The sequence below is a fragment of the Epinephelus moara genome, chromosome 20 (assembly GCF_006386435.1).
Source record: "Epinephelus moara isolate mb chromosome 20, YSFRI_EMoa_1.0, whole genome shotgun sequence".
Taxonomy (NCBI): domain Eukaryota; kingdom Metazoa; phylum Chordata; class Actinopteri; order Perciformes; family Serranidae; genus Epinephelus; species Epinephelus moara.
The window spans coordinates 38,639,694-38,661,070 of record NC_065525.1 but is presented as its reverse complement, the minus strand read 5'-3'; the positions used below and the strand labels follow the sequence as shown (position 1 = coordinate 38,661,070).

The 21,377-nt window shown below is 42.0% G+C and overlaps 1 protein-coding gene and 4 non-coding genes across 11 annotated transcripts in view; 4 read left to right on the top strand and 1 right to left on the bottom strand.

The window, feature by feature from the left end:
• Nucleotides 1-1,395, bottom strand: part of phf21ab (PHD finger protein 21Ab) — a 45,799-nt gene extending 44,404 nt beyond the window's left edge. For 4 of the 7 annotated variants that reach the window (XM_050073815.1, XM_050073816.1, XM_050073813.1 and 1 more), the window contains exon 1: nucleotides 1,152-1,394. The gene's annotated coding sequence lies outside the window, so the exon portion shown is untranslated. Of the gene's footprint in view, nucleotides 1-1,151 lie in introns of all 7 variants that reach the window. The other 3 variants (XM_050073811.1, XM_050073809.1, XM_050073810.1) reach the window with 1 other exon arrangement.
• Nucleotides 1,396-13,762: 12,367 nt separating this feature from the next.
• Nucleotides 13,763-13,834, top strand: trnae-uuc (transfer RNA glutamic acid (anticodon UUC)). The gene has a single exon. It is a non-coding gene; the product is annotated as a tRNA-Glu (tRNA).
• A 1,455-nt stretch (nucleotides 13,835-15,289) lies between these two features.
• Nucleotides 15,290-15,361, top strand: trnae-uuc (transfer RNA glutamic acid (anticodon UUC)). The gene has a single exon. It is a non-coding gene; the product is annotated as a tRNA-Glu (tRNA).
• A 383-nt stretch (nucleotides 15,362-15,744) lies between these two features.
• On the top strand, nucleotides 15,745-15,816 carry trnae-uuc (transfer RNA glutamic acid (anticodon UUC)). The gene has a single exon. It is a non-coding gene; the product is annotated as a tRNA-Glu (tRNA).
• A 943-nt stretch (nucleotides 15,817-16,759) lies between these two features.
• trnae-uuc (transfer RNA glutamic acid (anticodon UUC)) lies at nucleotides 16,760-16,831 on the top strand. Its single transcript has one exon. It is a non-coding gene; the product is annotated as a tRNA-Glu (tRNA).
• The last annotated feature ends 4,546 nt before the right edge of the window (nucleotides 16,832-21,377 follow it).

Below are 21,377 nucleotides of genomic sequence, written 5' to 3'. Positions count from 1 at the left end.
TGAAGTACAAGTACCTCAAAATGACACCTCAGCACATGACTTGTATATAAAAGTACTTTCTGACTAAGAGAAATCCAATAAAACTGCAGTACTGTGCGCACAGTGAGAGATGCAGGTTATATCATGACCTCTATGACTAACTCCATGTGTCACTGATGGTTCACTCAGTTGATTTGTTGAGTCTTTAACCCAAACTCCAGTTTTAAAACCAGCCTTCTGAAGCCCCTCGGTGTGTTTCTGTACATCAGTGTCCCGGCTGTATGTAAACGCTGCCGGTTAATTGGAGTAATTGCTCCCTGGGTGGGACATGAAGTTGTCTGGATAAACTTCCATCAGCATCACATGCAGAGGGTTGCAGAGGGCCCCGAAAAGGGAAGAAATGAAGCTATAAAATGGAGGGTTTCAAGATGAGAGCCGTTAAGTGCTTCTGCTGCGGGAGTTGAAATACTGAAAAGTGTTTTTTTCTTTTTGTTTCGGCGGCGAAATAAATGTTTTATAACCTTCTTATTAACCCACTATGGCCGTCTGGATGTTCGATCTGTGCCTTATAAATTCACCGGGGGCTGCCTTCGGTAAAGCAGCACGGTTAACGGGGTCCTGAGTGTGTTTCAGTGTTGGTAAAAATCATCCAAAGCGACCCTCACAGATCCGACATTGCTCCGTGTTGTAATGTTACAGAGAACAAGTGGATAACGTTAGCTGTAGCGGCTAATGCTAACCATCCTGTTAGCTGCTCGGGCTAACGCTAACCAGCCACGCTGATAACTTACATCAAAGATAAATATTAACGTCTGGTTGGCGGCGATGTGGCAGAAAAACAGAGAGGAAATAAAGATAATTCGCACAGGAACAGTCCCCCAAAAGGGACGCCATCTTTCAAAATTTATGACACCGAGCAGCAGGCGTCGTTGGTGGGTCTAAGTTATATCGGCCCCTTGTCCTCCAGAATATCAACTCCTAGAATAAGAAACACACCAGCTAAATACACAGAAACACAGAGGAGCCCCGCTGAATACAGACACCGGCCAGCTCACACACCTGCCCGCTGACACACACCGACACCCCGATGAAGACAAACGGCAGCACACAGGTGAAGTTTGACAACAGAGAAAATTAAAGTTATGAAATTAAAAAGCCCAATGTGCACTTACTCAGCAGCAGTCCTCCTCTAGATTAATTAAATATATATCTATAAGAAGCCGATCCACGATGGAATAACAGCATATAAACAGTCCGGCTCGCTCCTTCCCGCGGAGCTTTATTTTGTTGCCGTATTTTATATTTAGTTTTAGTAAATTTGTGTAAAAAACAGAGAAACTGAAGCTACAAAACAAGAAGAACTCTTCTTCAATCTCATTCAGCTCAGCCTCAGCACGGCACGGATCCCTGCGCCGCGGAGCTGGAGGAAGGGGGACAAAAACTACTTACACGTCCAACTAATGCTCGTTTATCCGCGACAAAGCGGTCGATGTTTGTACGTGTTGCTGTTAAAGTTCGTTAAATCGAGCCGATCAGCGGCGCGACGTGCCGGGAAAATGTGTTCGGAAAGCGGACTACTTTTTGTGTCGGTGCGGCGAATTTATTTCACTTTGCCTAAGGAACGGCGGTGCTGCGACTCCCATTGCCTAGGGAAAAAACCCGGATGTAAACTCAGTGAAACTCTATGGAGAGAAAGTCGGCACACACACACACACACACACACACACACACACACACACACACACACACACACACACACACACACACTATGTAACTCGGAGCAGTTTGTTGTGTTCCTGTTCTGGTTCTCCTTCATGGATCCACACCCGGGCCGTCCGCCCTCAGCCTGCCGGGGATCAGGCTCCATGTGCGGCTGCTCGGTGCTGGAGTGTTGCACTCTGTGGAGGAGGAGAGGAGGAGGAGAGGGAGGAGGACAGGTGGCACGGCCTTTTCTCCTGATCCACCGTTACTAAAGAGTTGCAGCCCCGGAGTGTCAACTTCACAAATAAATAGCTTCAAATAAATAAACCAGTTGTGGAATATAGAAGTCAAATTTATTATTATATATAGAAAAAAACCCTCGAGATTTATCATCTTAGTTTCAAGGGAGTCCCAAAACTCACAGCAAACAGTAGAAAAGAAAGCAAGAGAGAGCCAGAGAAATACTACTTAACCTCCTCCTGAGCTTTAGTGTGGTATGCATTTTTAATTTCTCCAAGCTATTTGGGAAAAATATGATCCTAAAAAGTAGTATTTAAAAAACAAAACAAGCAAACAAAAACTAAGCATTGTCTTTGAACAGTTTTTTTTATTTATTTTTTTAAAGATGTCCTCATATGGTGACAATGGGTTTATTTTTAATAGGCACACGTTTGTAATGAAGGTTAAAAAAAAAAACCTTTTTATTTCTATATCCGAACATTGTTGTGCAAAAACAAAATTACAAACAATGCAACATTTGTTCTGTTCTATGTTTTGTAACTGTGGGTCAGGGGTCACTGTTCAAGACTAAAACTGCTCAAAACTTTTCATTTCAGTGCCTGAACTCTGCTATGCAAAAACCCCAACCAAACAAACAATAGAATAAAATAAAGAGAACTGGATACAGCGTTGGAGGCAGAGCCCCATTCATTTCTATGACAGTTGCTCAGTGGCACATGAAACCAAAAAGGTATAACCTGGCAGGTATAAAATAACCCAGGTCTTCCACTCTGCCTCCACGTTGCTGGGCCCATAGAGCTGTGCACTACAGACTTCCGCCGGCTGTGTGACTAACATCCTGTTTAGCGCTCTGCCAACTTGAATGGGGATAAAATGATCCAATTGTGAGGCTCGTCTCGACTTTCCAAATACTGTCAGACCAAATGGGTCAAATTCTGTTGCAAATATAGGCCTGTTGGTTTTAGTGATTTAAGGAAATAATAGCCTGGGCCATTACTTTAAATTCTATGGTATATCAAATTGGCTTAAAAGCCTGGTCCTGTTTCTGGGGCCTTGCCTCCTCCACAGAGTCCACCATGTTTTCCTACAGTAGCCCAGAACAGACAAACCAAACACTCACTATAGGTAGGGCTTTTTGCATTTTTGCATCGACCACTGTTCCAGCACGTTCTCACTCCCAGCTCATCAAATACCGCTGCTTTGAGGTGCACATTTCATGGTGGTATGATACACACCACAAACTCATCAAATATTGCCGCTTTGTCAGTGGACTTAGGCGTCAGACACTTGACGGACCAACACGCTTTTTGCGGTGGTATGATATGTAGTATGCGGCAGCTATATCTGTTGCCGCCAGCAACTACCATAGTGTAAAGAGTGAGAAAGTGTGGAAAAAAAGGGTGGGAGGGGAGGTGGACGGGTCAAACAAACTCTGGACTTTCACACAGGAGCCTGCTATTTGTCTCTGCTGTTTGTGTGCTAGTGATGTGTAGGACGCCACAGTAGTGACGTGTGTCCTGTGACATTACATTAGTGAGAAACAGTAGGGGTGGATGTGGCTTAGAGGTAGAGTGGGTCATCCACCAATCGGAAGATCCTGACTCCTCCAGTCCACAAGATACCGAACGTCAAACTGCCCCCGATGGCTGTGTGAGAGCGTGTGAATGGTCACTGAGTAGCAGGTGGCACCCTGCATGGTAGCCTTGGCCACCGGTGTGTGAATGGGTGAATGTGACGTAGTGTAAAAGCACTTTGAGTGGTCAAGAAGACTAGAAAGGCACCATACAAGTACATTTACCATTTAACATACGTACGTTAAGTCAAACTGTGACATTGTTTCTTTAATCTAATCTAATCTTTCTAATCTATTTTAATTTCTAATCTAACCACATGCATTGTTGCCTAAATTTAAGGAAATAAATGTAAAAGCAAAGTGTTTTACCTACATAGTAAATTTATTTTAAAAAAGACTGTAATGCATGTAACGAGCAGAAACTCTCAGTTTTCTGTGAAAACGAAAATGTAGTTTGAAAAGACACAATGCAGGTAACAAATGTCAGTTGAGACGCTGTCTGTGAACGTCGATCACATCATATTTTTATGTTTAGGTCCACTGACAAAGCAGCGGTGTTTAACAAGTTGGGATCAGAACATGTTGGTAGTTCTCCAGGCGAGAAGTTTCAGTTGGTTGCAATCTGAAACCTCACCACTAGATGTCACTAAATCCTGCATAGTGGACCTTTAAGTGTGGCTTTCAACAAATGCTAGCTTTGTTAGCAATAGTTCAAACTAAATAGCTAAACCATCAAATGACACCTAATATGATACAGAAAGCAAAATGTAAGAAAACAGAGCGGGTCGTAGCACAGCAGCTGACGCTCCTGTTGTTTCTGTGCAACAAAGTTAAAATTCCTTCATTCATTCATTTTCCGTATTTGCTTATCCTGTTGGGGGTTGTGGGGTGGTGGAGCCTATCTCAGCTGACATTGGGTGAGAGGCAGGGTACACCCTGGGCTGACACACAGAGACAGACAACCATTCACATTCACACCTATGGACAATTTAGAGTCACCAATTAACCTGCATGTCTTTGGACTGTGGGAGGAAGCTGGAGCACCTGGAGTAAACCCACGCTGACATGGGGAGAGCATGCAAACTCCACCCTGGGTTCGAACCAGGAACCCTCTTGCTGTGAGGTGACAATGCTAACCACTGCACCACCATGCATGCTGCCAGGTTAAAACATATTTAAGTAAATAACATCATATAAGTTATTTGGTAAGTTATGTAAATGAGCAGGAACACAGACAGGTACACTACATTCCTTATGTTAGTGAGATTCTGCAGCAGCTATTTTCACCTGTTGTCTGTCTGTCTGTATACACTGTCTGCAGGAGGAACTGTTCTCTATTTCCACACAGACAGACACATAGAGACAGACAGACAGACAGACAGACAGATGGGGGAACAGTCTGTCGTAATGGGCTGGATTCATTCATGCTTTGTGATGAAGGAGGAAACTCTCAGAAACACGTCGACACATTAGAATCTGGACAATAACTGGAGTGACTGTCAGGAACAGAGTGTACTTTCTTTATCTAAATATTCTTTTCTGCCTTTTACTGATGATCAACAGGCAAGAGATGACAGGAAATGAGAGGAGATAAAGATGGAAGATGACATGCAGCATCTGTTCATGGCTGGGTTCATGGTCTTAACCCCTCGACCACCAAGACGTCTAAACCTTCTCAATACAGAGCAACTATCTGCGGTTTCTTTGTGAATCCTGACCCGTGATTTTACTTCAGTTCTGCCCATTCAGTTCTGGTCATTGGGTCATGTTATAACAACTGTACTAACAAAGTGCTTCACACACAGAGACAAACAAAGTTACATGAGGTCAGACAGTTACAAATAAATAACAGACGTGTTTCTAAACAGGAAACTAAGTGATTAAAAACAGATGAGCACCAACACCAGACAAACAGAAAAGTCTTTGCAGTTTTTGTTATGCTTTAGAAATGAACCCAGAAAACATAACGACATCATCAGCTTCAGCTTCAAAGGAATTAATGCATTTTGAACCATGTTTGTTTTAGTTAAGATTAGTTTGGATAAATTAATTTTCTAATATTCAAAGATTCATTCACTTTCTCTGTGAGTACCATGTCTCAGGCACAGAATCATAGTTTTAGACAAGTTATACTCAGCAAAATATTTCAGCGGTGATACATTGGTGCGGGAGCCCTCCAGTGTGGAGTTTGCATGTTCTCCCCGTGTCAGCATGGGTTTTCTCCAGGTGCTCCAGCTTCCTCCCACAGTCCAAACACATGCAGGTTAATTGGTGACTCTAAATTGTCTGTAGGTGTGAATGTGAGTGTGAATGGTTGTCTGTCTCTATGTGTCAGCCCTGTGATAGTCTGGTGACCTGTCCAGGGTGAAACCCTGCCTCTCACCCAATGTCTGCTGGGATAGGCTCCAGCACCCAAAATATTCACATAATCTTTCTTGAAGAAACAATAAGGTTTTTTTTTTTCCTTTTTATGCTGCTTTTCTTTTTTATATTCTCGTATGTATTCACCCCAGACTACTTGAATTCCTCCAAAATATGAAATACTCCAAAATAAACTTAAAGTACTAAAAGTAAAAGTACCTATTATGCAGAAAAATATATATTATACAACTGTATAATAATTTGTTCTTCCCTTAAATGTTACAGCTTGTAAAGGTGGAGCTCATTTTAATGATTTAACATATTGCTTGATGATTTTACATTCATTCATGCATTTAAACCTTTATTTAAGACTCTGGGAATCAACTGATGGAGATCTTCATTTTCAAAGAGCAGATCATGATCAGAGCATGATCAAATATCAATATCAGAGTCTTCAGTTTTAGGTTGTTCTGCAGGAGATTCCATGAATTTGCTGCACTTATACTGAGAGGATTCTTTCCAAAGTCAGTCCAACAACCAGTCAGTCACTGTGGTCAAAGGTTCCAGCGTAACATAGTTGTAACATATGATGGTTATGTTGTGGTCAGGGCTTTAAAGGGCTTTGGGCGGCAGTAGCTCAGTCTATAGGGATTTGGGTCCACAGCCAGTAGGTTGTTGGTTCCAGTCCCAATACAATCCAAGCATGGAGTGTGGACAAGTGTCAGTTTGTTTCATTTCCTCAGCATTGCTGAGGTGCCACTGAGTAAGGCACCAAACCCCCAACTGCTCAGGGCACCTCGCTCTGACATCCCTCCATTTAATGCATGTATATGTCCTGATTGTGCATGTGTGTGTATTTTGTGTCTGTGTGTGCATGACAACAGATTGGAAAAATTGAATTTCCCCTCAGGGATTAATAAAGTATATCTTCTTCCTCTTAAAGATACACATAATACATCATCATTTCTTAGTTGATTATATTTTGTATTATTATGGTGCGACACCGCATGAAAACAGTTTTGTCATGCACTGGTCAATTTTGAAATTTTGGGGGTTTTTTTTGCTTCCAGAGCACGTCTTCTTTCAGACTAGAGAAAACATCCAAAATACACATTTGGGTTTGTTTTAGTCAAAAAGCACATATTCAGTTAGATAATGCCTCATTTGCAAATTTAAACATACAGAGAAACTTGTCACATAAAAATAATTGTCTAAATGTTTTTAATCAACTGGGAAGGTTTCATGATGACATCTATTAGTTCAAACTTTGATCGATGAATGTTGTAGCTTACTTGATTTTATGATTTATGGTTTTACATTTCAATGATTTTATGATGTCATGATTTTATGACAGTTTTTAAATGTCCTTTTATGTTGAATCGCCTGTTTGTTTTATGTCCATTCTGTCTGTTTCCATGTTAAACACTCCGTGCTGCATTTCTTGTATGAAAGGTGCTATATAGATAAAGTTAAAAGCCATTTTTTTTAAAAATGAGTTTTTTCTCTCAGCCAAAAATCTCCACTTAAGTAGTGCTTACACCAGACTTACCAGTTTTATTCCTGTCTATATTCTGAAGGTGTTTACAGAGGGGTTGTTCATGTATTCATAGACAGGCTGAACATGACATTATTTTTTGACTGTGACAAAACGAGATATCCAAATTTCCCTCTCTTAAAACTTTCTGTAGACATGATCCAGATAGGAACTACACAGGTGGAACTTACAGTATGTTTTTTCATAAACAGACAGTAAACAAGCTAACGAACACTGTCATCGTCTGCTACCTGGTATGAAAGGAATGAGAGGACCGCTGCTTTCAGGAGTGGCAGAAAGCTGAATACTTTTTCACTGAAAGATGAAACAGTTGTCTGATTCAGGTGTTTTCACATGATCTAATCTCGCCTCCAGTCAAAAAACGTTGGACACTCCTGCCTTAACCGTCACCTGAACCTCATTATAACCTGAACCATAAAATCAAGTCTTAACCCACTCAAACAGGCCTTTGAGCTGATGCAAATGTCCTCACTTCACAAAAACGTCCTCACTCTGTTGGTAAAAAGCACGTTTTGGTCCTAGTACACATTAAACACACACACACACACACACACACACACACACACACACACACACACACACACACACACAGGTGTTTTCACCTTGTCTCAAGACTGTTTCCACGTGTGTAGACTGAGTTTGATTGACAGCTCCACCACTCTCCTGTTCAGCTAAACCCCGCCCCTTAGTTACTGTTGCTACCTGTCAGTCTTTCTGCTCTCACTCAGCTGTGTCTGTGTGAAGGCAGAAAACTGAGCTATGCTGTGGTCTACCACGTTAGCTTAGCATGTTAGCATGCTAGCATTAGCTGAGGCTGATGTGAGTGTCATCAGGTCTGATTATAAAGTACTGGATAGTTTGTATTTGAAATGAAAAGTCAGAGGATCAGTAACATTATCACAGTTCATCCTGAGGAGAACATGGACGATGAGCTACATTTCATCACATCCAACAATTGTTTAGATGTTTTTAGTTCTTCTCTCAGGAAAAACATGAGGTAAACAGTGTTTCTATAATTTCAGTTTCAAGGTTTATTGATCAGATGTTAAATATCCTGCAGCCTTTAAATATCTGTTTCACTAAATGAATCCTTTTTGGGTTTCTATTTTTTTAAAATACTCAATATATCATCACATAATATACATGTAGACTCCTGAATGTTAGCATTGAGTTCTCCAGAAGTGTCTCAATTACAGTAATGAATGTTTTTTTAATTAGTTTTGTTTGAATTTGTGTCTGATGTTATTTCATTTTCCTGCTCTGTGGTCACAGTGACTGAGAGGAACCACTAGAGGGAGACACAGTTCAGATATTTCTCCTCATGTTTTACTCTAATAATAAAGTATCTGTGCTGTTTAATGGTATTTTTTAGTCAATTTATTGGACATGTTTGAATTAATCAAACTTATAAGCAATAAAAACAAAATGGATCCTCAGCAACATATGAGCAACTCAAAAAATATTGTTCATGTTAAAAAGGGGTGAGAAGAAGTTAAAAACTTATCTGATTCTACCCCCTCTTATTTTTTATACACTCACTCACTTTATTAGGTACACCTTGATAGTTCCAGATTGGACCCCCTTTTTAATTCTTGGTGTAATGGATTCAACAAGGTGCTGGAAACATTCCTCAGAGATTTTGGTCCATATTGACATGATGACATCACACAGTTGCTGCAGATTTGTTGGCTGCACATCCATGATGTGAATCTCCCGTTCCACCACATCCCAAAGGTGCTCTATTGGACTGAGATCTGGTGACTGTGGAGGCCATTGGAGTACAGTGAACTCATTGTCATGTTCAAGAAACCAGTTTGAGATGATTTGAGCTTTGTGACATGGTGCGTTATCCTGCTGGAAGTAGCCATCAGAAGATGGGTACACTGTGGTCATAAAGGGATGGACACGGTCAGCAACAATACTGTAGCCTCAGTTTCCTGTTGTTAGCTGACAGGAGTGGCACCTGGTGTGGTCTCCTGCTGCTGTAGCCCATCTGCTTCAAGGTTGGACGTGTTGTTGGTTCAGAGATGGTCTTCTGCAGACCTTGGTTGTAACCAGTGCTTATTCCTTCAACTTATAAAATTCCTCCTTTACCAGCTGAGCTGTCAGGACACAGTGAAGAGGTCTGGAAAGGTTTCAGTCTGTAAACTTTGTTTCTAAGATGAGAGAAGAGAAGGCAGAACTTTATTTATCCCAGGGGAAGTTGTTGTGCAGTAGCTTGAGTACAAAGTAGGAAAGAATGGTAGGAATAGAAAATCAATAAAGTGCAATCACTGAATGTCCGCATGTTGATGAGGGTGAAGTTTCTGCAGCTTCAATCTGACATTCTTCCTCACTCTGCCTCTTTGTGTTTACCAGCACAGAAGTTGGTCCAGTGGTGAAGGATGCCAACCACCAACATAGACAGAGAGAAATGTGGGGTTAAACTCTGCCTGAGGAGGCACAGGAGTGTGTGATGAGATGAGTGAGTGCATGCGAGTTGTTACCAGCTCACCCTTTTTGCCCTTTAAGGGCAGTGGCCTTGTGGGTAACCTGTGAGGGTGTGACGTGGCCTTCATGGTGTATGTTGAGGGAAGCAGCTTTCTTGGTGTCATGGTGAAGATGGCAGGCGGCAAAGAGTGATGATAGTCAGCAGAATTAAGTATCTAGATGAGCTCAGGGCTACATCTTAACCTCATGAGAAGGTTATGTTTATTGTTTTGTGGTGAAGACTGCAATAAAGCCATTGTTGCCTCGCCATCTTTCCTTCTGCAGAGTGGTCCGGACCGCTAGAAGCTAAAAGCTAAAATTAATATTAATAAGCTTGTTCCCAACTATGTTTCGGAGCTGGTAAGCTGTCACTGAGAGAGGTAACAGTGTGATTTCATTTGTCTGCTAAAAACAACACACACTAAAAAAAAGGGGGTACCTCGGCTGTGCTTTGGAGATGAACTGATGTCTTTCATTTTGATCTGATCTTTCCTTCCCTCATAAGGGTTTATTTATAGATTATCTAAAAGACATAAGAGGACTGTAAGTGAAACAATCCCATAAAAACGTACAAAATCACAGTACAGGTCACTGGTGGGTTCATGTTGGACAATAAAACACAGTAAAGGTGTCGTCCATTCTTCTGTGGTTGATTGGATGTGATAAAGTTCCCTCTGCAGCTGTTCTACATGTTAGAAATCTTTCTAAAATCTGCACCCAGCTGTCATTTTTTTTAATACTATACTGAGATTTTTTCAAAGTATTAAACAAAAAGACAACCCCTCATGTCTTCCTTGACCCAGTTTATGAAGGATGGGGGACAGGTCCATCTAATAAGAGTTAATCTTTGTGCTAACACTGACGGAAATTCAATCAAGTAATAACCTGCCTGGTTAGAGCTACGCCAAACAGTGGTATAAATGGTTCAGGATCTATTGTTTTCTTGCAAGTATATGATCATACCTCAAACTAGTCCTTACCCATTGAGTACAGCATACCATACCATGACTTAGTCATACCAAAAATTAGAAAAAAAACAACAACAACATTGGTCCACAGGGGGAGCCACAGCGATCAGTCGCATTTTAGCCATTTTTAAGCATTTTTCTGTTGTTATAGCGCCACCCAGTTGCCAATTAGAGTTAAATTTCTCCAGTCACCTTGAGGCGTCCTGTTCTACATATCTACCAAGTTTAGTAAAAATCCATATGGCGGTTCAGCCTAGATAAGAAATGAGCTCTCTAGCGCCCCCATTTTGTTTGATGGGGTCAATAATGGAGGGGTCCCCTCAGATTATGTGTGGTCATATGCCTACAAAGTTACGTGGTGATGGGTGAAACCCTTGAGATGTTATACACCTTTATGTGATGAGCCACGCCCTCCGCAATATTCATTGCCTTATAGAAGCTCAGTTTTAGTAAGTTTTGCGATATGCCCATTCAAAGTTTGACATTTCAATCGGTTGCTATAGCGCCCCCCTTTGGCCAATTGATGTAATATTGCTTCATTCACATCCTCCCATGACCCTCTATCACTGTACCACATTTCACATGGATTGACCAAGTCAGTGAGGGGAAAAACGTGGAACACACACACAGACAGAGTTTTCGTCATTATAATAAGATATAAAGGTCCAGAAGTTACGTAATGAGTTACATGACCACAACTTGCGGCTCATTGTCATAGGAGATTTTGCATTTAGGAAAATTGTCATCAAAGATGAAGAACATTTCTGACAGTTTAGTTTTAGTGATAGAGATGGTCAACAAGCTTGAACTGCAGCAGGCAGTGGCGGATGCATGTGAACAAGGAATAAATGTGACTAATGCTGAGATCCCAGATGTTGTCGGGGATAGTCATCATGAGGTCGTGGTCCCTGTCATCTTTTGTCCTGGTCAGTGACAGAGGGTTTATGAGCTGGATTAGATCATATACTTTTGAAATCTGTCCTTTAAGGTCTGACTCAGACCGTAAACATTCCTCCAGGGGGCAGTTTGGTGGGGGGGGGGGGGGGGGGGGGGACGACGTTGTTTACGGCTTCATGGTGAAACTCCGAGCCTGAGAACTAGGAATGTCAAAGTTTTTAATTTAAGCATTGAAAGAGATTGAAAGAGAGAAAAAATGATGCCTTTCTGTGCCATATTTTGATCGTTGGGTCCATCAGGGCCGGAGTGAAAAAAGGGTTTGAAGTGCCAGGAGCGAGGCCCAGTGCTTGTTTAGGGTTTAGCCCCAGCTGGTCAAATTTTTTTATCTGGATCAGAATAATTCAGGTTTGGAAATCCCATGTTTTTTATCCAGGATCAGCAAAGCCCTTTTACTTTTGTGCTGGATTTCCAAAGCAACATTGGACCCTGATCCAAACTTGTCCAGATAACCAGTGCTCTACACGGGGTTACATGTCACAACAGGCATTCTGTTCACAAAAACACTGCAATCACTACTTATTGGTGTATGTGCTGCCAAGAAGATTGAAACAGGGGGGAGGGAGGTAACATAAGGCCATAAAGCTTAACCCTTTAATTACCAGACATAGAAGCATTAGAAAATCATCAGGGAGAGCCCTGGCCAAAAAAATAAACAAAATAGCTCTGAGTACAAATAAAACAATCAAGCAAAAAATAAAAAGTAAAATCCTAAACCAGGAATTCCCCACAGGAGATTCAACAGTTAATCTGACCATTTTAGAGCATCCTACAGCCTTGATTATTTATTTTCTTTTAGTTTGTAAAGGTCCATGAATCAAAATAATCAAAATGAATTTTCATAAAAAGTTAAATCAACTTGTCCTGTGTAGTCAATTGCTAACTGTGCAGGCTCATTTTTTATCATCAAATGACTGTGGATCAATATTCTCTCATCTTCCTGTGCATTGTTGTTGGGTAGGCTTGTTTTTATTACCTCGCTGGCTACAAAATGAAAGTGCCCCTAAGCTCCACTCTTCTGCTGTCCCACGACAGCCCTGGCAGCACAGCATGCACTCCCAGTTTATAAGACAAACGGGCTCTATCATGTCATGTGGCCACTGTACTGTAAATATGTCACATTATGTAATGTGACATATTTTGCTTAATATTTTGAGTATGAAAACAACACTGAGATCAGTAGAAAGCTAAGAATCTCCTCTTTATAATGGTGTAAAACAGTTTTTTTTTTTTAAATATTTATGTGTAATTATTGGAGGGGCCATTTTGAGCACATTTGAAGATGCAGTGTTAAGATGTTTGAGTCACAGTAATGTCTGTTTTCTATGTGTCTCTATTGTTTTTATTTCTTGCTCTGTGGGCTCAGTGACTGACATGAACCACTAGAGGGAGACACAGCATATATTATCATTACCACTCTAAATGGGCCATCCTGCATATTGAGTACTTTTACTTTTGGTACTTTAAGTTTATTCTAATGCTGATACCTCTGAACTTTTACTTAAATATCATCTTGAATGCAGGACTTTAAATTGTAACAGAGTATCCCTACACTGTAGGACAAGGACAAGGACAACACATAAATATATTAACACATCATATTAAGGTTTGTCTTTATTAACCAACTATCAGATATGTGACTGTCCGACTGCACAGGACCTACTTTTCTCCTTTTATTTACTCATGACAGATAGAGGTGAGAGCTGTGAGCCTTTCATCATCCAATATAGTGAATCAAATTAAAGTAAACAGTCTGAATGACTTGGTTGAACTGTCCCCACATCACCAAACCACATGGCCTATGATAAGAAGAGCTGAGCTGCAGGTCTGAGGTCAGAGAGCAGCTCTCTCCTACAGCCGATCTGTAGCTGAACCTGTATGGAAGCAAAGTCCCTCCACCTCCAGCCCTACCTTGGCCCAAAACCCTTCTCATTATTGACCCTGGATTGTTAGAAAAGAAAGTCCCATATGGTCTAGCGGTCAGGATTCCTGGTTTTCACCCAGGCGGCCCGGGTTCAACTCCCGGTATGGGAATCATCATTTATCAGCGTCTGTGAAGAATCCTCTCTGAATCCCCCTTTTCCTTCACATCTGTCTGCATGGAGAAATGATGTCCACAGATAGACCTAATTTAAATCAGGGATAAATACTCCATGGAGTCCAGACACTGGTGGTGGTGGCTGCTGACTCTGAGGCGCATGAGGCTGATGAATCCGTAAACTGGGTGGAGATGGGGGGGTTGAGAGCGCACACTACAGAAAGAAAAAACTACAGCAGAGAAAGAACCATATTTAAAATGAGGAGCAGTGAGATGATAGGCTGACAGAGAAAGTGCGTCGTTGTGCTATTGGTTGATTGACAGACCCAGACAATGACACCTAGAGATAGTGAGTGAGCATTCCTGCAAGGAGTGGATGGCAGAGTGAGAAAGAAACTTATAACCTGAGCATGAAAAGAGTTGTCTTCCTGACTGAACTTTTGCTAGAGCTTCATTTAAAAAAGTATGTGGTAGTCAACGGTGGGAGACAAATAATCTTTTGATCCAGTCCGAGTATTTCCATGAGTCAAGAAAGTCGCAGTTTGTTGTTAAACTATTGAAGTATACTGTGAAAATACATAATTAGAAAGACTACATAACTTGCGTCAGTGACTCCATAACTTTCACTTCCCCTGAAGCTGCAATGCCTGTGTGTTTTGTTCCAGGATATACTAGAACTACATTAGAAATGGTTCTTGCTCTTCCTTTGGCTTCCTGACTGATCAAAAGACCAGGTGTCACTGATTTTCGCCTCTTTTAATACTTTTCCCTCGTTCTGATAGAATGCAGTGTAATGTGCCGAGGCAACTGCCATGTTGGTGTGAGTAACATATCTTGTATGAGACGAGAGACGTACTTCACAGAGCACTTTCATGCAAAACTAAACTATACTACGACAAACAGACAACAAACTGTGACCCTCTTGACATGCAAAATTACCTTTTAAATAAATAAACATCATATGTGTAATTCATGGCACAGTTCAAATAGGACCAAAACATTATTAAGGTCTCCACGTTGACTAATATTTTTTTTTAAATAAAATCCCATGGTGGGCATCAGAGGGGGAGGAACTTCACCTCTCTATACACTTCTCCTAATTAAAGTCATTATACAGACATGCTCAGCTGGAACCCTACATAGGATAAGTGGTTACAGATAATAATGTTTAGACAGTGCTTCATTGAACTGGTCAGCTGTGGTGAACCCAAGCAGATGAGGTCAGATTTCTCTTGCTGTTTCATGTGAACTGCAATCTGAGACACTGAGACTGCAGCTCACACTTGTCTTTCATGTTAAGATTTTCAGGTGACCCTCCACAACTGATAACATGTAAAAATTGATTTTGCGTTGCCCAAAGTGTCTGACTTTGTGTACTTGTTTGGGCCATATTTCGGGCTGACAGATCATAAATTGAGTCAGAAAATCTCTGTGATATAGCAAGATATCAGTCCCATATGGTCTAGCGGTCAGGATTCCTGGTTTTCACCCAGGTGGCCCGGGTTCAACTCCCGGTATGGGAATCAATGTTTATCAATATAATTCCTGTAAAGAAACCAAGTCCCATCTGAAGATGGTGAGGAAGCTACATATTTGTCCTCACCTCCCTCTGCATAGAGAGATGAAGTCCACCAATGGACCTGATTTCAATCAGGGGAGACAGAAGAATTAAATAAAAACAATGATTCTGAGGCTGCTGACTGCTGAGGCAGATGAGGCTGATGAATCCATAAAGACTGGGTGGTAGTGGGGAGGTGGAGGGCGCACACAACTGCAGCAAGACAGAACTACAGCAGACAAAAAAACATATCTAAAATGAGGCTAAAGTGTGGCACTGTGATTAAGCTTTTGGGCTGACAGATCATAAATTGATTGAGAAAATCACTGTAATATTACAAGGTGTCAGTCCCATATGGTCTAGCGGTCAGGATTCCTGGTTTTCACCCAGGCGGCCGGGGTTCAACTCCCGGTATGGGAATCAACATTTATCAGCATTATTAATCCGTGAAGGAACCAAGTCCCATCTGAACAAAGAGGTGAGGAAGCAACATGTTCCCCCCCATGCATCCCCCCTTGTCCTCACCTCATTCTGCATATGAAGTTCACCAACAGACCATATTCCAAGCAGGAGAGACAAAAGAATTAAGTAAAGATAACACATAATATGAGTGTAAAGATTGACAGGTGATTTCTGCTCGCTAGGATTTAACAGAAGTCTTTGGTGCTTGGATACCACCCACAATACACAATATGCCACCCATAAATCCCTCCATGGAGTCCAGACACTGATGGTGGTGGCTGATGAATCTGTGAAGACTAGGTGGTAATGGGGAGGTGGAGGGTGCGCATGACTGCAGCAAGAAAGAACTACAGCAAAGAAAGATCAATATTTAAAATGAGGAACAGTGAGATGATAGGCTGACAGTGAAGGTGCATCGTTGTGCTTTTGGTTGATGGTGAATCTGCTGACTGACCTACCCGGACAATGACACCAAGCAATAGTGAGTGAGCCTATGTGCAAGGAGTGAATGGCAGGGTGAGAAAGAAACTTACAACCTGAGCATGAAAAGATGTTTAGCCAGAGCTTTGTTGAACTGGTCACCTGTGGTTGTTTTGAGCAGTCGTGAACCCAAACAGAAGAGGTCAGATTTCTCTTGTTGTTTCATGTGAGCTGCAATCTGAGCAGCAACACTGTCGTGGCTGATGACTCTGAGGCTGCTGAGGCAGATGAGACTGTTGAATCCATAAACACTGGGTGGTGATGGGAGGTGGAGGGCGTGCACGGCTGCAGCAAGACAGAACTGCGGCAGACAAAGAACCATATTTAAAATGAGGAGCAGTGAGATGATAGGCTGACCATGTTTCAGGCCATGATGTTATTAATTGATTCAGCAAATCACTGTCACATCATGAGAAATCAGTCCCATATGGTCTAGCGGTCAGGATTCCTGGTTTTCACCCAGGTGGCCCGGGTTCAACTCCCAGTATGGGAATTGTCCTTTATCAAAGAAACTAAGTACCATCTACACAAAGAGGGGTGGAAGCAGCATAATCTCCTCTCTGCATCCTCCCTTCCTTCACATCTGTCTGCATGGACCTTATTTCAATCAGGTGAGAGAAAGGAATAATTCCCCCATGGAGTCCAGACATTGGTGGTGTTGGCTGATGAATCTGTAAAGACTAGGTGGTGATGGGGAGGTGGAGCGCACACACGACTGCAGACATAAAGAACCACGGCAGAGAAAGAATCATGTTGTGTTTTCATATTAAGATTTTCAGGTGACATGACATCCTAGAACACGGTGACATGTGAAAATCGATCTTGCGCAGCTCAAAGTGTCTGACTTTGTAATCTTGTTCGGACCATGTTTTCGGCTGTCAGATTGAGAACTGATTAAGAAAATCACTGCGATAACACAAGATAACAGTCCCATATGGTCTAGCAGTCAGGATTCCTGGTTTTCACCCAGGCGGCCTGGGTTCAACTCCCGGTATACAATCACCATTTATCAGCATCATTGATCTGTGGATAAAACAGGTCCCATCTTACCAAAGAGGTAAGCTGCACCCCTCCTTGTCTTCACCTCCATGGGCATTCTCTCTTCCTACCAGTCAGTGGATCTATGCTTCAAACCATAGTAACTATGACGGGAGCAAAGGTGGCGTGGTGTAGTACCAAGTGCAACAAAGTCCACATAGAAAGGTTGGGGTGGATGGATGTGTCAAACAAACACAGGACTTTGAAACCGATGTTTGTGTCATCGCTGACTTATTTCAAATTATGTATGTAAGTTGACTAACTGAACATACTAAACTTATATCACCTAAGGGTAGTCAATTAAGTACGTAATTAATGTGACAAACATACTTATTTTAACCAAAACCCTGGGGCCAGCAGCACAAAGCACCTTAGGTGTGCTCCTTAAGTATGACACTTAAGGCTTATGTGAAATATCTCGCAGGTAACTGACTGGAAAGATCTTGTTGCATAAAACCACAGAGCAATCATTACTTAAAACAGGGCTGAAAGAGTGCAGCTTTGGAAAGTTGAGTGATCGACCTCCAGACGGTCACAATCATAAACTGACTTCTGGTAAAATCTAAAGTGCAAATCAGTTGCTCATCATTAAGTGTGTCCATTGGGTTCTCCCGGTCGCAGAGCACTCTTCTCAGGATGCCTTTGTTTTTCTCATTTATCTCCATAAACTCAACAATGTCGCAGTTAAGATGAAATCAGAGGTACTTTGTTTTTGTCCTTATTCTGGTTACTAAGGTTCTTTGTGCAGCAGTTTAACAAACTTTAAGCAATCCCTTAAGTGTAAGACCAAAATGAAGAACTTAAATCCGTAGGTAAACATTTTAAGGAAACCTGAAAGGCGCTGTATGTAAGAATGTGGCCAAAACGGTTACTGCACTCAAATTCAAAATACTGCCACGAGTCGTGTCCGCCCCCCCTCCCCTACAGATTCGAGGTTGCTGGACAGCGGCACGCTGGAGACTGATTTGTTTGCCCACGGGCGGCTGCCGTGGCAGGGCCGTGTCGCCGCGTCCGTGATCTTCGGTTTTCCAGCGGACCGTTCGAGAAAGTCCGGCTTCTCTGCTGCTAACGCTGCTGCAGGGATACAGCTGAGGAGACTGCTAATGCTATGTACTGGGACACTGCTAATGCTGCTTGCCGTGCTGCGGTAACTCAGTCTTAACTGTAACTGATGCTGAGACTCTACTGACTGTGTGACTGGTAGATGGCAGTGGGTGGCGCAACAGGCCAAAACACAAATTCAAAACATAAACATGATTTGCGGACCCTAAAATTTTTTTTTAAATGCAAATATTCTGGCTGTACTATTGTTGTCGGTGAGATCAGTATGTTATATGAACATTATTCCTTAGTCTCTGTGACATATTAGGAGGATTTTATGACTATTTGCTTTAGATTTCTTACATATAGCTCCTTTAAGGAGAAGACTTGAGGATGTTTTGTGCAACTGAATTTTTTTTATCAAGGAGACCTTAACTCAGACTTAAAGGAAAAATCCTAACTCAAGGTGCTTTGTGCAACCGGCCCCAGGTCTTTTTCTAAACCTAACCAAGTTGTTTTGGTGCCTAAATGTAACTGGAAGACACTTTGCATGTATTGAGCAGAAACTGATGTGCAAAACTGACGCAAGAGGAGTATGTCATAGTTTGATGCGTCGGGCCACTGACCGAGCTTCTTTTTTTGACAAGCTGAGTTAGAGTCAGAATTTATCTTTGTTTGTATTTCTGATGATCAGATGCTTTTTGTTGGTACACATTTGTAAGAATGAAACAGATACATGAAACAGACATGTATCATTTTACACAAAATTAAATATTAAATTGTTTTCAGGTCTTCCTTCAGGTGGAAGGAAGTGTTCTGAGTCCGGACCAATCAGCCGGCTCCGCCTGTGACTGACAGCTGTGCGCGCTGAGCCGTTTGATGTCGATCCTTTAACCCAATCAGAGAGCAGAGGCTCATCATCTGTTGGTTTGTTAGTGACTTCCTGTCCTCATCAGAGACTCTAACCACATTAGCGTCCTCAGCTGTGTGGTGATTAGTTTTCAGCTGCGTCTGCTCCTCTTTTAACAGCATCTCTGGCTCGTTCCTCTCAGGAGCTTCTTCTTCAGATCACATGTGAATTCAAACACATTTAACCAATCAGAAGGCTTTGATGCTGCTGCTGTTGCAGTGTCTGGCTGACGGAGACACACAGAGGAAAACCTGCAAAGTTAAACAGACACGAGATGTTCTGTAACTTTGGTGATCCTCTGCTGAAGGCCTGAAGGCTGTTTGATCATCACCTCACAGCTCTGATGGAGTATACTGGGACCTTCGGCCTGATGGGAGCTATCGTTAATATCGTCACTGTTTTCTCTGAATGCATGCAAGAAAAACTGATTTTTTCTTCGCAAATTCAAGGCAACACAGAACAGAACATGAAACGATAAAACATTACTGATTACAAACATTTTATGACACATGCAGATGCAGGTTAAATTAATGCAGACGACATCAATACAATTCAACAGTCGTATTGATCTGGATAGAATATTATAAGACTCAGATACACGTTAGTAAAATGGGGCATGCAGCAGCACAGACCTGTGAGAGAAAACTCTGTGTTCCGACTCAAAGTCAAGAAGAAATCTGGATTATCAGTGAGTGAAAACTAGGTGACAGGAAACACACTTACATTTACAGTGTAATTAAGCACACGAGGGAAACATGAGGCCGATAGATTAAAACACCACCTTTACTCTGAATATTAATAGAGTAGTATGAAGTAAAATGTTGCTGTGAAGTGCAGAGTGAAGCAGTCCTGCCAGTGAAGCGTACTAGAGATCAGCCCACAGTACTCTGGAGCACTCGTCCTGCTGCAGCACAATCTGTGATGATATAATACTGTTACTTTTTCAGGCCTCGGTGGAAGTGACTCACGACCGCATGAATCAAAACAGACTGTTGACTGTGTTTCGTAACGCTCTTTATGTAAGGGAGGCTGCAGCCGGGCCTCTGTACCTGCCCACTGCTGCTCCACCCCACGTACTCCATCCACCAGCTGCTCCTTCATCATCTTCACCCTAATCACAACAGCTCCACCCCACATAGATCTGCTACTCCATCAGCTTCAACTTCAGCTCGATCACATCAACTCAGCTTCATCACTGCAGCTCCACCCCATGTAGATCTGCTGCTGCTGCTGCAAACCAGGATCAAACCTCCACCATCTGCTACTCCATCAGCTTCAGCTTCATCGCATGAGCTTCAGCTTCATCACTTCATTGTCAGCTTCGTCACATCATCTTCAGCTTCATCACTTTAGCTTCACCTTTTTCATATCAGCTCAGTTTCATTACATCAGCTTAGTCTGAGCTTCGTTATAACAGCACTGCCTCAGCTTCATCAGCTCCACCTTAGCCTCATCACATCAGCTTCATCTGAACATAGACCTGCTGCTACAAACTGGGGTCAAACATCCATCAGCTGCTCCTCCATCCGCTTCATCTTCAGCTTCATCACATCAGCTCAGCTTCAGCTTCATCGCATTAGCTTCAGGTAGAAAACCCATAGCATGACAGCTCAAACAGAATCTAACTGATGTATCACTTTTATTTTATTTTATTCGGTTTTAGCGCTCAGAGACACAAACTGGCTACAGCATTAACTTCTCCAGGATTTAGACCGCGCCAACAGATGAGAAACTTCAGTATCGTCTTTGACTCAGAACTAAACTTAAAGAGGCAACAGATAGGATTAATTTTTTTTTCTTCAGCTTGACACCACCTAGCATCAGTGGTGTTGCGTTGCACTGTCACAACGACCAAATTGACTATGGGGATCAGAGATAATCAATAAAATGTAGGCTGTAAAGCCACCAGTATACCTCTATGTATATGTAGAATGAGAAGGTGTGTGGACACTCTACTAAATAAATGAGTAAAGAGACCGAGCAACAATTATCAGATTGATCTGAAGAAAAAACAAATAGTAATGCAAATAATTATAGCAGAATGCACAGT